This window comes from Meriones unguiculatus, chromosome 5 (genome assembly GCF_030254825.1).
Source record: "Meriones unguiculatus strain TT.TT164.6M chromosome 5, Bangor_MerUng_6.1, whole genome shotgun sequence".
Taxonomy (NCBI): Eukaryota; Metazoa; Chordata; class Mammalia; order Rodentia; family Muridae; genus Meriones; species Meriones unguiculatus.
In genome coordinates, this window is record NC_083353.1 from 47,874,810 (window position 1) to 47,893,084 (window position 18,275).

Consider the following 18,275-nt stretch of genomic DNA (forward strand, 5'->3'; position numbering starts at 1 on the left):
TTTGACAAGTTTTACAGTTCTCAGCTCTTGTGAATTCTTGAAGGAGGCTGGGAAAGGGCGAAGAGCATTCCTTCATAGTACTTACTGGACTCTGCCTGGATGTTCTGAGCAGAAGGTAACTCAGTCAAACAACCTGTGCAGACACCAGCTATAACATGTCTGTGTACATTGTGCACGTGCGTGTATGAACTTACTGGGTGTCCTGTACAGCTACTAACTTCCAGGCTGAGAGTTCTGAGAGGGAAACAGAATCTGATCCACCCTAAGATCCAGACCCTCCTGAGATCAGACTGACTGCAGACTTAAGGCTGGCAGATTGGTGCTAGGCCAGGCTAGTCTCCCATTTGCAACTTCTGTATGGGTCCAGGGGGAGGCATTTCCCACCTCCCTCCCTGCTCCCCCACTATGACCAAGTGAGTGTTACATCTTCAAGCAAACCAAGCTATCAACACCTCAGGACTATGCTTGGCTTGGTGCTTTGTCGTCACCTGCAGGAAGCAGAAGAGAAGGCCACCTCAGTCCCAGGGCACAGTCCCAGGGCAGCAATAGCCACGCCCCCAAACTCCCCTGGGCTCACTGGACCCCGCCCCCTGGGTCTCAATCAGGGCTCCAACATCGATTATCTCTGTGGTCTTAGCAAAGTTATTCGCTCTATTCTCCTGCTCAAACCTGAAGGACATGGCTCTAACTTCCTTAGGTGGCTGTGAAGGCTGAGGTGCTGTCTCTTGCTGCCACATTAAGGCCGCCTGTGCCTCTGCAAAGTGAGGTTGTGAGATCCACTGCTGCCTCATGGGGCAATCCTTATGTACAAAATCCTGTTCAAGGCTCTCTTGTTGTCAGGTCCCCTTGATAGGCTGTCGTTTCCCACTTGTATTTGGTGGTGGGTGTGATTGTAGGAAAACACATATTGGGGGGGATTTTCCTGAAATACCTAGAGCTGCTGGGAGCCCTGAGTTGGATAAATGAATGGGTGAAGAAGAGATACACTACCCCACGTTGCAGTGTCAGGGAAATCACAGGAGGTGATTAAGTCTTTTCTGGAAGTTGCCTTCTGCACTTCCCTTTCAGGTGCTCAGGTGATCTCACTTGTATGCTGCTCTCTGGTGTCACTGTGTGGTATGAGTAGGAATCGGCACAAGGACCTGACAGGCTTCATTGCTTAGGATTAAAGGTGTATACTAAGAGTGTGTCTGTATTCCAGCCAGATGGATTAAGTGTGTACTGGGAAGAACAAGATGGCGGTGCCAGGAGAACACTACATCTGAGGAGTAGGACAATATTTTCTGTACAGCAACCAAGAGACTGAACTTTGGGCCCTAAAACAACAGTGATTGTGTTTCCCAGGTAAGAGGAAACCCCCATAATATGTGAATCATTCGGGTCCACTCTCAGGTCACCCAGCCAGAACCCTACAGAGATCCCAGGTCACACAAGCACTAGGTTGCCGGACCAGAGCCAGCATGTCCTGATCACCTTCCCAGGCTGAATGGGTGTACAATAACATCAGAGACTGAGAGTCCCAGTCTAGAGAAAAACCCATGGGGAATGAGGAAACAGGGATGGCCACGGGCCACCCACTCTCTCCCTGGAAAAGTTCTTGCAGAATGGCGGGTGTGCCCCCAGCACTGAACTGGGCTCCAGCCACCAGCACAGAGACTGGCTGCCCACCCAGCTCTGTGTCACAGACAGACAGAGCTGTGTGACACAGGGCAACAGGGACTGGCAGTCCCTGTCGGGAAAAATCCTCACAGGGAACGAAGCAAATGGGGTCAGACTTAGTATATCCATGGAAAAGGTCCCACAGACCAGCCTAAACCACAGACCTGCTGTGCACCAGCTAGCCTGCTGCTACCAGGAGAGCTGTACTCACCTGCCACAGATTACCACTTGCATACTGGGACAAACAGCCTCAACCTCAGATCTATAGAAGCCTGGGATCTCCGAGATCAACCCCCAGATACTGCTCCAAGGGGCAACCAGTTATCCCTCACATAACTGACCAAACCACAGGACACCCAGGTTACAGCAGCAGCTCACTAAATTTACAGCAGGAAACGCAGAAGCAGGGCAGCTGTCTCCTCTCTGGGTGAGAGGAGAGCCCCCTCGACTAACAAAAACCACAGTTAATACTCAGGTCTCTACATCTGAGGTGAGCTATGGCAACTCCCGAAAAACACTAGCCATACAGTGACCATACCCAAAGTGCTGAGGAGGCTTCCTTCAGGAAAATCCATCTTCCTGCCAAGGGGATTCTGTAAACCACAGGATTACAGGAACCACCAGATTCTCACACCCAACAGCTAAGATAGCCCAATGGGTAGAGGCCAGCATTAAAGCTCAACCAACTTAAGACAGAGCAATATGGCATCTCCAGAACCCAGTTATCCAGGAGCAAGTAGCCCTGGACACCCCAGTTTTATTGAAATTCAAGAAGATGACCTAACATCTATGCTCATGAAGAGGATAATAGAAGAAAAAAAAAAATAAAATGTGTAAAGACCTGGAGGAAGATAAACTGAAACAGATTATGGCCAGGAGTAAGAAATACAGGAATTTGCAGCCAAACAGTTTGTGGACTTTAGAGAGGAAAGACTTAAATCACTGAAAGAAATAAAAGAAACAGAGGAATGTTCAAACAACTGAAGGAATTGAAGGAAAAACAGGAAAATACACAGTCAGATAGGTGAAGGAAATCAACAAAATGGCTCAAGATTTGAAGATAGAATTGGAAAAATTAAAGAAAACACAAATGGAGGAAATTGTGGAAAGAAAGAACTTAGGGAAGAAAACAGGAACCACAGAGGTTAGCATAAACAATAGAATACAAGAGATGGAAGAAAGAATCTCAGGTGGGGATGATACAATGGAAGAAATCAATATATCTGTCAAAGAAAATGTTAAATCTAAAAAATTCCTTACACACACAGTCCAAGAAATTCAAGACAGCATAAAAAGACAAAGCCTAAGAATAATAGCTGTAGAGGAAAAAGAAGATTTCCTACTCCAAGGACCAGAAAATATTTTCAACAAAATCATTGAAGAAAGTTTTCCCAACTTAAAGGAGAGGCCAATAAGAATACAAGAGCCCTACAGAACACCCAATAAATTAGACCAGGAAAGAAAATATTCCCACCACATAATAATCAAAACAATAAGGATACAGAACTAAGAAAAAATACTAAAAGCTGCAAGGGAAAAAGGCCAAGTAACATATAATGGCAAACCCATTAGAATCACACCTGACTTCTCAACAGAAACTATGGAAGGCAGAAGCGCCTGGACTGATATCATGCACACCCTAAGAGAACATAGATGTCAGCCCAGGCTACTATACCCAGCAAAACTCTCAGTCCTCATAGATGAAGAAAACAAGATATTCAATGACAAAAACAAATTTCAACAATACCTACACACAAATGCAGCATTAAAGAAGACACTACAAGAAAAAATACAACTCAAGAAACCTACCTATTTTCAAGAAAACACAGGAAATAATTAACCTCACTACAGTAAAACAGAAAGCAACCAAGTACACAAACCTATGACCACAGCCACCATCAAAATAAAAAGATCTAACAGCCACTGATCATTAATCTCTCTCAACATCAGTGGACTCAATTCTCCAATAAAAAGACACAGACTAATAGAATGGATACGTAAACAAAACCCAGGAAGCTGTTGCATACAAGAAACACACCTAAGTCACAATGATAGACCTGAGGGTAAAGTGCTGGAAGACTGCTTTCCAAGCAAATGGACACAAGAAGCAAGCTGGAGTAGCCATTCAAATGTCTGATAAAATAGGCTTTCAACCAACATCAATAAAAAGAGATGGGGAAGGACACTTCATACTCATCAAGGGAAAATTCCACCAGAAAGACATCACAATCCTGAACTTCTATGCCCCTAATACAAGGGCACCCACATTTGCAAAAGATACATTGATAAAACTTAAACGACATAAAGATCCCCACACATTATTATTGGGAGACTTCAACACCACACTCTTAACAAAGGACAGATCAACAAAACAGAAATTAAACAAAGAAACAATGTCTCTAACAGAGGACATGAATCAAATGGACCTAACAGACACTTACAGAACCTTACACCCAAACACAAAAGAATTTACCTCCTTCTCAGCACCTCATGGAACCTTCTCAAAAATAGACCATATGGTTGGTCACAAAGCAAGCCTCAACAGATACAAGAAGATGGAAATAATTCTTTGTATCTTATCTGATCACCATGGAATAAACCTGGACCTCAACAACAACAGAAATAGCAAAAATCCTACACACACATGGAAACTGAGCAACTTGCTACTCAATGAGAGCTGGGTAAGGGAAGAAATGAAGAAAGAAATTAATGTCTTCCTAGACTTCAATGAAAATGAAGCCACAACATATCCAAACTTATGGGACACAATGAAAGCAGTGCTAAGAGGAAAGTTCATAGAACTAAGAGCCTTCAAGAAGAAATTTGAGACAACTCATTCAAGCAACTTAATGTCTCACCTACAAATCCTAGAAAAAAAAGCAGACACATCAAAAAGGACTAGATGGCTGGAAATAATCAAAGTCAGGGCAGAAATAAATCAATTAGAAACAAATAAAACTATTCAAAAAATCGATGGAACCAAGAGCTGGTTCTTTGAGAAAATCAACAAGATAGACAAACCCTTAGCCAAGCTAACTAAAAGGCAGAGAGACACCATCCAAATCAACAAAATCAGAAATGAAAAGCTATAGACACTGTGGAAATCCAAACAGCCATTAGGACTTAATAGACTTCAAAAGTGGATATGCCACAAAATTTGAAAATCAAAATGAAATGGAAAATTTTCTTGATCAATTCCACTTAACAAAGCTGAATCAAGAGTAGGTAAATCAACTAAATAGTCCTATATCTCCCAAGGAAATAGAAGTTGTCATCAAGAGTATCTCATCCAAAAAAAGCCCAGGACCAGATGGTTTCAGGGCAGAATTCTACCAGACCTTCAAAGAAGAGTTAACTCCAATTCTCTTCAAACTATTCCACAAAATAGAAACAGAAAAACACTACCAAACTCATTCTATGAAGTCACAGTCACCTTGGTACCTAAACCTTACAAAGACCCCCCCCCCAAAAAAAAAGAGAATTTTCAGGCCAATCTCCCTTATGAACACTGATGCAAAAATACTCAACAAGATACTTGCAAACTGAATACAAGAACATATCAAAGATATCATCTACTATGACAAAGTGGGCTTCATCACAGGTATGCAGGGGTGGTCCAATACATGGAAATCCTTCAATGTGATCCACCAAAATAACAAACTGAAAGAAAAAAAACCACATATAACCTCCTTACATGTTTAAAAGTCATTTGACAAAATCCAGCATCCATTCATGTTTAAAGTATTGGAGAGATCAGAGATAAAAGGCACATACCTAAACATGGTAAAGGCAATATACAGCAAGCTTAGAGCCAACAACAAGCTAAATGGAGAGAAACTTAAAGCCATTCCACTGAAATCAGGGACAAGGCAAGGCTGCCCACTCTCTCCATATCTCTTCAACATAGTTCTGGATGTCCTTGCTAGAGCAATAAGACAGTTGAAGGAGATAAAGGGGAAACAATTTGGAAAGGAAGAAGGAGAATTATCACTATTTGCAGATGATATGATAGTATACTTGAGTGACCCCTAAAATTCTACCAGGGAACTCTTACAGCTGATAAACACCTTCATCAACGTGGCCAGATACAAAATTAACTCACAAAAAAAAAAAAAGAGTAGCCCTTCTGTATACAAAAGATAAAAGGGCTGAGAAAAAAAAATTAGGGAAACAACACCCTTCACAATAGCCACAAATTACATAAAGTACCGTGGTGTAACCCTAAACAAGCAAGTCATAACTTGTTTAAAAAAAAAAAAGTCTCTGATGAAAGAATTAGAAGAAGATATCAGAAGATGGAAATATCTCCCATGCTCATGGCTTGGCAGGAATAACATAGTAAAAATGGCCATCTTACCAAAAGCAATCTACAGATTCAATGCAATTCCCATCAAATTACCAACACAATTCTTTACAGACCTGGAAAGAAAAATTCTCAACTTCATATGGAATAACAAGAAACCCAGAATTGCTAAAGCAATCCTCTACAATAAAAGATCTTCTGGAGGTATCTCCATCCCTGATATTAAGCTGTACTATAGAGCAACAGTAATAAAAACTGCATGGTACTGGCATAGAAACAGAATGGTGGATCAATGGATACAAACTGAAGACCCAGAAAAAAACCCAGACACTTATGAACAACTCATCTTTGAAAAAGATGCCAAAACCATACAATGGAAAAAAGGTAGCATCTTCAACAAATGGTGCTGGTCTAACTGGATGTTTACATGTAGAAAAATGCACATAGATCTATACTCATCACCAAGCACAAAATTAAATTCCAAGTGGATCAAAGACCTTAACATAAAACCAGACACATTAAATCGGTTAGAAGAAAAAGTGGGGAAGACCCTAGAAGTCATTAATAGAGGACACAATTTCCTGAACAGAACAACAACAACACGGGCTCTAAGAGCAACAATCAATAAATGGGACCTCATGAAACTGAAAAGCTTCTGTAAAGCAAAGGACACCATCACCAAAACAAAATTAATTCCTACAGATTGGGAGAGAATCTTCACTAACCTTTTTTTTTTTTTTCTGACAGAGGACTAATATCCAATATTAGTATATAAAGAACTAAAAAAGCTGAAAAGCAACAAACTAAGTAATCCAATTAAAAACTGGGGAACAGAGCTAAACAGAATTCTCTGTAGAGGAATATTGAATGGCAGAAAAACAAAGAAATGCTCAACCTCATTACCCATAAAGGAAATGCAAATCAAAACGATGCTGAGATTTCACCTTACACACATCAGAATGGCCAAGATCAAAAACTCAAGTGACATCACATTCTGGAGAGGTTGAGGAGCAAGGGGAACCCTCCTCCACTGCTCATGGGAATGTAAATTTGTACAACAACTCTGGAAATCAATCTGGCGCTTTCTCAGACAAATAGGAATAGCATTCCTCAGATCTAGCCATAGCACTCCTAGACATATTTGCAAAAGAGGCTCAAGTACACAATAAGGACATTTGCTCAACCATGTTTGTAGCAGCTTTATTTGTAATAGCCAGAACCTGGAAACAATCCAGATGTCCCTCAACCGAAGAATGGATACAGAAATTGTGGTACGTCTATACAATGGAATATTACTCAGCAATGAAAAATAAGGAAATCCTGAAATTTGCAGGTAAATGGTGGCAACTGGAAAGGATCATCCTGAGTGATCTGTCCCAGAAGCGGAAAGACACACAGGGTATATACTCACTCGTATAGACATATAATATAGGACAATCCTACTAAAATCTGTACATATAAAGAAGTCCGTACAAAAGCGTGGACTCTGACTAAAATGCTCAATCCCCATCCTAAAAGGCAAAGAGGATGGACATCAGAAGAAAAAGAAAACAGGAAACAAGTTAGGAGCCTGCCACAGAGGGCCTATGAAAGGCTCTGCCCTGCAGACTAGCAAAGCAGGTGCTAAGACTTATGGCTAACTATTGGGCAGAGAGCATGGAATCTTATGAAAGAAGTAGGAAATAGTAAGATCTGGAGAGGACAGGAGCTCCACAAGGAGAGCAACAGAACCAGAAACTTTGAACAGAGGTGTCTTTCCAGATACTCCTACTCCAACCAAGTACCATGCATGGAGATAACCTAGAACAACTGCACAGATATAGCCCATGGCAGTTCAGTGTCCAAATGGGTTCCATAGTAATCAGAAGAAGGACTGTCTCTGACATGAACTGATTGACCTGCTCTTTGATCACCTTCTCCTGAGGAGGGAGCAGCCTTACCAGGCCACAGAAGATGACAATGCAGCCACTCCTGATGAGATCTGATAGACTAAGATCAGAAGGAAGGAGAGGGGGACCTCGCCTATCAGTGGATTTGAGGAGGTGCATCCATGAAGAAGGGGGAGGGAAGGTGGGATTAGGAGGGGAGGAGGGTGGAGTTCATGGGGGGATACAAAGTGAATAAAGTGTAATTAATAAAACTTAAAAAAAAAAAGAGTGTGTACGAAGAGTGTGTCTGAATTTCAGCCAGATCACACAGACCTAGGTCTTCGGATGTGATCTCTTGCCAGAGTAGCCATTTTGCTAGATTAAAATTAACCTTCAACTGGGTGACTTTTATGTGTGATTTATACTTAGTTTCACAGTTTAACTTCATAAGAAACACCATCTAGAAAGTCTTGGTGAAGAGTTTAAATTAGCCTGGGTATTGTTAGCCTAAGTATAACTCCATTATAAAATAAAGAGCCATCTTGACTGGGAGCTGAATTCAGGTACCAGGAAATATCACAAAATGTGCGCCTGTCAGAAAACAAAGTTAACTCTCCCAGCACCATCTCTAGGAAATATCACAGAATAAACACTTCATAGAAAATAGAGACAATCTCCCTTGCAATAATCAATGGGAATCGGTTGAGAATCTGGTGGGAAAATTCTCCCCAATGTTTCAGATATAGATTAAATGAATTGCCATTGTAATCATATGTCTTAGGCAATTGTTCCTCAGAGAGGCATATACCTTAGGTAATTGTGATTCAGAAAAGGTCACCTCACCCATCTAACTTTTACCTAATCCTGTAACATCAAGGCATATGCCCTGTTTGCTGTCATAGAAACATGTGCTTCCCTGTTTGCTGTCATGAAAACTCCCTGATCAAAGACTTTCCCTAAAAACCCTTGCTCACTCAGGGTTCCAGGTCACACTTCTCTGCTGCTGCATCAGTGAGACTCAGTTCCAAGTTTGATTGCTCTCATAATAAAGCTCTCTTGCTATTGTACCGAGTTGTCTCCTGGGGGCTCTGGGGATCCCCTGAACCTGGCATTACATTTGGGGTCTGGTCCAGGGTGCCTCAGGACCTCTAGGACTCCTGACCCAGAGAACTTAATCCCATGGGTAAATGTCTTTTGTGTTGTCTGCCTGCTTAAAGTGTTTGTTTCTGTTCATTGATCTGAAAAGCCTCGATGTGTTGTAGAGGCGGCCAAAAGTGGACAAGAGAGACCTGTTGAGGTCCAGGGCGGCAGGGGTCAAAAAGACATTTTGGGCCTTGTAAGTTTCTGCCTCCCTGGAAGTCTTGGGATAGGGAAATGAGAGTGAGGATTGGTTTTCATAGACTTTCTGGCACTTCTGTGGCAGAGAAGTACAGGAAATGACAGGTTTTTGGTTTTATTTGTTTCTGTGTAGGATTAATTTTCTTTTTCTTGTTGTTGTGCCAGGAGTTACTTTTGTATTTTTGTGATTGATTGCTTGTGGTCTTGCATTTGCCTTTGAAGCCATAGCTCTTCTTGCTTTAGTGATTTTAGATATTAGCCCAGGTATAGGTTGTGAGTTGTTGCCTTTAGTTTGGTTTTTATCTGGGATGGCTGGTTCTTTTTTGTGTATGTGTGATTTACTATTTGTTGAAATTGCTCTCCTTACTTCTTTTGTGTTATCCTGAATTCTTTTTATGTAAAGACTGGCTGATGATATGGGACAGAATATTTCCAAACCCCTTGACTTGGTTCTGACACATTTTTAGAGAAGTTAAGACTAGAGCTCATGGTCTTACAGTTGATGTGAGGAGAGGAAAAATGATGACTTTTTGTAGCTCAATATGGCCCACCTTTAATGTGGGCTGGCCAGCAGAATGAACTTTCCACCCTTACCACCATCCTTGCAGTGGAAAATGGGGTTTTTCAGAAAACATGAGGGTACCCAGACCAATTGCCATACATTGTAGTCTGGAAAGACCTAATGATTCATCCACCTCCATGAATTAAGCCCTTTCTGACCCCCACTAACAATCCTCCTTCCACAGCCTCTCCAAAACCAGAGGCCACTGCCCTGGCTCCCTCATATCCCCTTTCCTCTATTTTTCAGGATGAGACTCCCATGGAAATGATTTTCCAACCCCTCCTCCTCACATTCCTCAGACAGCTCCAGCCCTTTATCCAGGTTGGAACCACCATCTGTCCCAGCACCAAAAACCCAGAGCCTCTTGGCAGCCTCTCCCTCTGGGGAACCAGATAACTGGAGAACTCAGAATGCCAAGTTCTCTGACAATTCTAAGGATTTGATTGATCTCTTTGAAACTGTTCTTTTCACCCACCAGCCAACCTGGGATGATTTCAGCAGCTTTTAAAAGTTTTGTCTGCCATAGAGGAGTGCGGACATATTATTTCAGAAATCCAAAAAATGTCCCAGATACTACAGGAGTTGAAACCACACATGAAGGCCACATTGATGATTACTTTCCCTACAAGAGGCTCAATTGGGATTACAACACTGCTGCAGATAAGGAACATCTCCTAGTCTATTGTCAGGCCCTGTTGTCAGGTCTCAAGGCTGCCACAAGGCAGCCCGATAATTTGGCCAAGGTATATGATGTCAGACAGGGAATGGATGAAAATCCAGCTTCCTTCCTGGAAAGAAGTAATGACATCTTTCGCAGATATACACATGGAGATCCAGAAAAATCTGAACATACAGGCACGGTTGCTTTGGCTTTCATGTCTGCTCCAGACATAAAAAGAAATTGCAGAAACAGGAAAGAATAGGACAGACGACATTGCAAGATTTAGTCCAGGTAGCTGAGAGAGTGTACAATAACAGGGACAGTTCTGAGAAAAAGCAGTTGAAGTCAGGAAAGACTTTGAACTGGGATCTGGCAAGTATCCTATTGGCCAACAATGTTTCATACCGCAGAGAAAGAAAGCACCAACTTCAGTGGCTAGCCCAAGGCAAAGGACCTGAAGGACAATGCAAACCACCACTGTAAAAACCAGTGCACATAATGCAAGGAGGAAGGTCATTGGGTCAGATATTGCCACAAAAAGGGACCCAGGAATCAGAATAAGTTCCTGGCTCTGGAGGATCAGCATTTGTGTTGAAGGTAAGTCAGAATGTAGCTAAGTTTATTGGGGCAGATTGGAAATTGCATTGTGCATATAGGCCCCAAAGTTCAGGACAGGTAGAGAGGATGAACAGAACATTAAAAGAGACCTTAATGAAATTGACCTTGGAGACTGGCACTGACTGGGTGATGTTCCTCCCCTTTGCCCTTTACAGGGTTAGGAATTCCCCTTACCAGCTAAGTTTAACTCCCTTTGAGATTATATATGGATGCCAGCCCCTATAGTGCCCAGCCTTAAGACTGATGATACTGCTAAAGTAGATTAAAACAGATATTGATTATCTCCATGCCTGGTACCTGGTTGGAGTATGAGTCTCTGGAAAGACCCCTGTGTTCAAATTTTCTGGTTCTGTTGCTCTCCTTGTGGGGTTTCTGTCCTCTCCAGATCTTACTAATTCTCACTTCTTACATAAGATTCCATGCACTCTGTCCAACAGTTGGCCATAAGTGTCAGTGTTTCTTTTGATAGTCTGCAGGGCAGAGCCTTTCAGAGGCCCTCTGTGGCAGGTTCCTAGGTTGTTTACTGTTTTCTTCTTCTAGGAGATAACCTAGAACCCCTGCACAGATGTACCCCCTGACAGTTTAGTGTCCAAGAGGGTTCCATAGTAATGGGAAGAGGCATTGACTCTGACATAATCTGTTTGGCCTCCTCTTTGAACACATCTCCCTGAGGGGGGAGTAGTCTTTCCAGGCCACAAAAGATGATAATGCAGCCACTCCTGTTGAGATCTGATAGAATAAGATCAGAAGGAAGGAGAGGAGGACCTCCCCTATCAGTGGACTTGGAGAGGAGCATTCGTGAAGAAAGGGGAGGGAGGGTTGGACTGGGAGGGGAGGTGGGAGGGACTTATGGGGGGATACAAAGTGAATAAAGTGTAATTAATAAAATAAAATTTTAAAAATGCTAAAAAAAACAGGTTTTGAGAAATATTTAAGGCTTCTGTGCAAGCAGACAGCTCTTAAAGTGTCAACAGCAGCTTCTCAGGGAAGAAACCTGCAAGCCTCTATGGTCATAAAATAGTATTCAACCGGGAGCAAGATGTTCCTCCCTTGAAATTACAGCTAAAGGGAGTAAAAAATTAGTTTTATAACTTTGTGTGTTTGTTTTAAATATGTAAGTTTACTATATTCTATGTATATTTTGATGTCTGATTATTGATTATTAAATGTACTAAGACTTTACATAATTTTGGTCCTGTATGAAAAACCAGGTTTATACAAATAATAGTGTTTAAAACTACATTTATATAAAATATTAAAACTGCATCTCCGTGTGTTTGTATACAAGAACTTTTCTTACTGGCAGCCAACATCAAAATAATATACTTGGTATTGATTTTAAAAGTACTGAATAGTTTGCATTGATAAAATCTGGTTTTGACTTTTAAAATTATGGTTGTATTTTGTGACTTCATTTCTAAAAAGGATACCTTATTTTGATATTGCAAAAACGGATGTTAAAAAAATATGTTCAAGGTTATGAAATATTTTAAAGTTTATCAGGTATTTTAGACAATGGCCGTGGGCATTCTAACAGAGAACTTGAAACAATTACTCAGTCATTTGGGGGAAGACAAAAGACTTTGGTATTTATTTTGTTAGTTTTACCAAATGAAACCAAGCCATATGATTTGAGCCAATTAAGAAAATTGCAGTTTTAATAATGTATTATGTCAAAATGATAAAATAATAAAAAAGTTCTGATGAAAATTTTATATGGTCTGAAAATCAAGAAATATGGTGGTTGAATCAAAAAACAAAGCTGAGAAAAGTCTAACTTGAAGATACACAGAATGTTAGAGAAGATATAAACTGTATTTGCTTTGTGTTTTTTTGTTGGTGTTTGTTTTTGTTTTTACACCTGCAAGCATGATTTGAGAAAGAACTGTAAGATATGTTGCTCTTCATTTCAAAGGCTGGTGATTCTTCAATGAAATTGTTTTCTTATGCTCTTTCACCCAGGTTTATACAATGTAATATTCAAATCATTGTTAATTAGTATAAAAATGTATGCCTGGTTGCCAGTTCCTGTATAAATGATTTAATGCTGTTTCTTCCTGGCTGATAGGTTTGATATGGAGAGATTGTCCATCCCTGCTAAGGTTGCCAGTTGTGTTTAGTTCTCGACTTAGTGCTAAATGAAACTTGTGTCCTTTTTGCTTTTTTGCTGCTCAGTCTTAATGCAGTATGATGGCATGAGCAAGATTTGCTGCCCCTTCTATATATTGTATCTGATCAAAAGTTTTGCTTTGATTCTAGTTCAGAAAGATTTTTGAAGTTATGCTATAAGAATCAGTTTTATCTAGTCTTCTGTTTATGTTTTTGAAGTTAAGCTTAGGATGGGTAATTATAAAGTTTGCCTTTATAGAATTACTTGAGATGAATATGGTTCTAAAACATTTATTTAAAGAATATGCCAGAATTAGAGATTATGACATTCTATTTCATAGCATGCAATTTAAAATTGATAATTAAAAGAGAAGAGAAGAAGAATTCAGATATCCCAGCCCGCAAGCTTGACAAGGATCTGATGAATATGGCATTTTAACATTTGTAAGCTTATTATGACAAAGAGTTCTAAAATCCTGGCAGTATCCTGACCTCCCCCAAGGTCTCCAAAAAGATTTGTGCACAATGCGACTCTGTATTATGGTATGCTAACCAAAGGACCAGACTGCCCCAACTGGCCCACTGCTAGGGCCCAGCCTAAACTGTGGACAAAATTGTGGACACCTGAAAAATCAATGTTTCATATTGCTAAGAGTGAGGTGAGGCCATTCTATCATCTCTCATTTTCTGGGCCTGGTTCCTGGACTGCCCTGCTCACAATGCCATGAGACCACAGGACCCAGGGACAACTGCCTAGAGTGATGGACTGACTAGCTGTCACTGTCATTTGGATTAGTACATGGATTGGTACATATTTATCCTTCTCAGGTCTCTGATTACATTGATGGCTAAGCTAAGCTAATGGTAGTCTTTGCAGCTAAAGACCAGATAGTTACATCCAGTATTAATTTCTTGGTTAATTTATTACTTAGTTAAAATTACCAGGTACTAGGCTTTCTATTTAAAAAAGGCAAGCAGGGTTGCCTTGCCTACAGGCTCCATCTTCATTATTTATGTCTTATGATGAATGGCTGGATAGAAAGATAATGGAGTTTATGTAGGGTTTGAGGATATAGGAGTTTAGATTTTGAGAATCTAGAGAATGTTGTTTGTTCTGGAAAAATGTTTCAGTGTTCATAAATGCAAGAAAGATTGGAAGGTGTAAGTAAGTGTTTTAATGTATATGAATGTGGAGTGTAATGATATGTGGCATATTAAAAATGGGAGGTATTTCAGATTTCTCGCCTCTCTCTGCTATTGCTGTGCCTATGTTGTTATAAGGTTTCAGAAGTCCAGAGTTTTGGCATTGACCAATAGAGTTCTGATAAGTTGATGAAACACTGATTGCTTATTAACCAGTCACAAGCTTGAGATTTTAATTACCTTTTGGTTGTCTTCTGGAGGTAGATTTAGAAGTGTATTTCATCATGCTGAACACGTCTATACAATGTGTATATCTGAGCTTTTACAATGATATTTTTAATATCTGCCATTTCTGAGGTAGACTTTAATATAGGATTTAAGAATACTTTAAATATGGTTCTTCTAGTTGCTTTGTTAAGGAAAGTCCAAGCATTCAGAGTTTAATACTAAAGCCATTAATGTATTTCTGCCTAACTTTCCAATGTAACATGGAGATGGGGACTAAAAGTAAATGCTAAGAAACTCTGACAAAAAATAGCCAAGCTCTCTGATGGCTGATTACCAACAACAGGGCCCACAGTTAAAATGTTAGAGTTTCAGACCATGGACACACTTAACTTGTTTATAAAGGTCACAAAACAAACAGCTAAGAAAAATTGACACTCATTCCATTGGATGCAGTTTTACCTGTTACACACAAAATGTTTCAGGAAATCAAAAGGTCATGAGACCTGAATCTGACATAGCTCAAACAGACCCCAGGTGAGCTTTTCCCTGGTCTTGGGATTCCTCATTTTTCCCATTTTTTACACAAATTTTAACTTCTGTTTCTAGTTTGAATTTGTCTCAGCAGATTTTCACCTGGTTGAGACTGCAAGCTGAGATCTGCACTTGCTGGAAGCTGACATGATTGCTCACTGCCTCCTTGGATGGATCACCTACCCAGACGTTTCTGAGGACTGCCCCACTGCGCAGCCTTTGGCTGGCATTTGAGTCTTCCTAGCCCCTGATGCCAAGAGAGCTATTGTCATCATTAAAGCAGTTTCAGAAGAAGAGACCACCGGCCCCAAATCCCACCAACAGGCTGAAATGCTAGGTCAAATGGGACTCCTTGACATTAGCTATTATCTTGGGGACAGGTTTTGCTGGAGCATAAATTAGTGTTCCAATACTTGATGTACAAAGCGAGAATTATAACAGCTCAAAAGCAGAATCTTTTGCTATTGGTCATTTTTGGATTATGCTTACTTAATAAGTTGTTAGGATATATTAGGCAAAGACTGGAGACTATACAGTTGATGATAATTGGAACCCAGTACTGCCAGCTTGGAGATGACCTTGAACTCTAAGAGCCCATATTGGCCTCTTCAGGTACATGGAAAAGGAAAAATAAAGAGTTTAAGTTAGCCTGGGCATAGGTAGCCTGAGTATAACTCCATTTTTAAAATAAAGAGCCATCTTGACTGGGAGCTGAATTCAGGTACCAGGTAATATCACAAAATGTGCACCTGGCAGAAAACAAAGTTAACTCTCCTAGCAACCGCTTTCAGGAAATATCACAGAATAAATACTTCATAGAAAATAGAGACAATCTCCCTGGCAATAATCAATGAAAATTGGTTGAGAATCATGTGGGAAAATTCTCCCCATGTTTCAGATATAGATTAAAAGAATAGCCATTGTGATCATAAGTCTTAGGCAATTGTGCCTAAGCCAAGCATATGCCTTAGGCAATTGTGATTCAGAGGTCTCCTCAGCCCTCTAACTTTTACCTAATCCTGTAATGTCAAGGCATAGGACGCCATTTGCTGTCATAGAAACATGTGCCCCCCTGTTTGTTGTCATGGAAACACCCTGATCACAGACTTTCCCTTTAAAAACCCTGCTCACTCAGGGCTCAAGGTTCCACTTCTCTACTGCTGCATCAGTGAGACTTGCTTCCCGAGTTTGAGTATTCTCTTAATAAAGCTCTCTTGCTATTGCATTGTTTTGTCTCTGAGGTTCCCATGAACTTGGCATTACAATAGCACTGGAGCTGAGAGGAGGCTGAGAGCTTTTTAAAATTAAATTCTGTTGCTTTTGGGGAAGGTTATAATATAGCCCAGGCTGGCCTTACTTCACTGTAGCCAAGGCTGGCAGGCCTGAAGATTGCTCAAAGGCTGAACACAGGCTGGGATGCAACCTGGATCTCAAAGGTGTGAGGGGCCACCTGGGAATGAGAAACAACTGTGATTATTTGAATTGAAGCCAGGTGCAGAGAGCTCTTGAAGGGCGGGGGGAACTGTTCTGAGAAGCAACCAGCTGTAAACTATCTACAACCATCTGTAAACTATAGAGCAGAGTAATCTGATTTTCAGGTATAAAAACCCTGTGCTCTGCATGTTCAGGGTCATCTCCTGTCTTTGGAAAGGCAACCCTATCTCAACAGCAATAAAACCTCTTGCTTTGGCATTGAGCTGTGGTCTGTGAGAGTTCCTGGGAAGGGCGAAATACTGAGCTCCTTAACAGTGAGACTCCAGGTCTTACAGATGAACTCCTCTGCTTTCTCTGAGGACCTGAGATTAAGATGAGGACTATGGGGATTGGGAAAGGTGGAGGGAGGGACCCACATGGAGGATACAAATTAAATAAAGTATAATGAATAAAGAATTTTTAAAAAGATGAGGACTCTGAGAAAACCCTCATTGTTCAAGAAAATCTGTCATGTTTTAAAACTTGAAAAATCATATTTTGACAATTTTGTTTTCATTTTTAAAATTGTATTTTACTTTAGTAGTTTTATTTATTTTTATTTTGTGTGCATGAATGCAAGCCTGGTGCCTGCAGGACCAGAAACCATGAGATCCTCTTGAACTGGAGTTACTAACAGTTGTGAGCTTTCATATAGAGGCTGGGAATTGAACTTTGGTCCTCTGCAAGGGCAGCCAGTGGTCTTAACTCCTGAACCATCTCTCCATCCCCATTGTTCACTTTATTATTTCAGGGAAAATAGACTTCACTGCTTGGTTAAGGTAACTGAACACATTGTTATTTTGGTAAAGCACACACAACACAAGAATTTCCCATCCTCAGCATACTGCTTGGCATTGATTACATTTTTACAATTTGCCTCCACCCAGCAAGATGCCCATGGCCTTCCCTCCTGAGCTGAGGATGGGACTCTGCTTTTGTTTCCACTCCTAGAAAGTTTCCAAGATCTTCCTGCTCCCAGTAGTCCACACAGAATTCATTCTGCCTAGACTCTCATTGCAGCCAGTACAGTGGCTTCATGCCAATCTGTGTGGGACCATGTGCAGAATCTCCTTCTCTTTTAAAGCTGGAGTAACACTCCAGTGCAGAGAAGCTGAACTCTGTTTATCCATCATCAGGGCTGTGTTTTATACATAGATTTTATGTCTGTCTTTGTCTCTGTCTCTCTGTGTCTCTGTCTCTCACTCGGAGTGTGTGTGTGTGTGTGTGTGTGTGTGTGTGTGTGTATGCTAAGTGATTTGAATATTTCTGGATACTTGATAATTATAATAATAACTATTTACAAACCTCCCTTGGCAAAACAGAGATAGCTGAGGGATTTGAATAAATGAAGACTATCATAAGCTGTCACGTATTATAAATTGATGTGGATAATCCAGACCCTAAAAAGACAGTCACTTTATGTCTCCCCAAAAGACACACTTGGAAGTACAAAAGACTTATGTATCTGGCATGTGGTTTGTCTTTTATGTGTAGCATCCACACATCTCATAAGAAATAGGTTTAACAACAACAAAAAGACAACTCTATAATTTCATTTAACCTGAAGCTCATGTAAACTACATTACAATTCATTGCTCTAATGCCACTGTACCGGCTCATCTTAAGGAATCTTACCTATACTCAAGTGATATGATGTTTACCATCCTTCCATACATGGATCTAAAAATGTTAATTATGTGTTTTTCAGTACTGAGAACCAAAAATGGCTGAATGTGGCATAGTCATGGACTGTGAGAATATGGACACAAAATAAAATCAGAT

At 40.6% G+C, this 18,275-nt stretch overlaps 1 long non-coding RNA gene across 1 annotated transcript; it reads left to right on the top strand.

Moving 5' to 3' along the window:
* The first annotated feature begins 10,822 nt into the window (after nt 1–10,822).
* LOC132654028 (uncharacterized) lies at nt 10,823–16,245 on the top strand. Its single transcript, XR_009591769.1, has 2 exons — nt 10,823–10,988; nt 15,096–16,245. It is a non-coding gene; the product is annotated as an uncharacterized LOC132654028 (long non-coding RNA).
* The last annotated feature ends 2,030 nt before the right edge of the window (nt 16,246–18,275 follow it).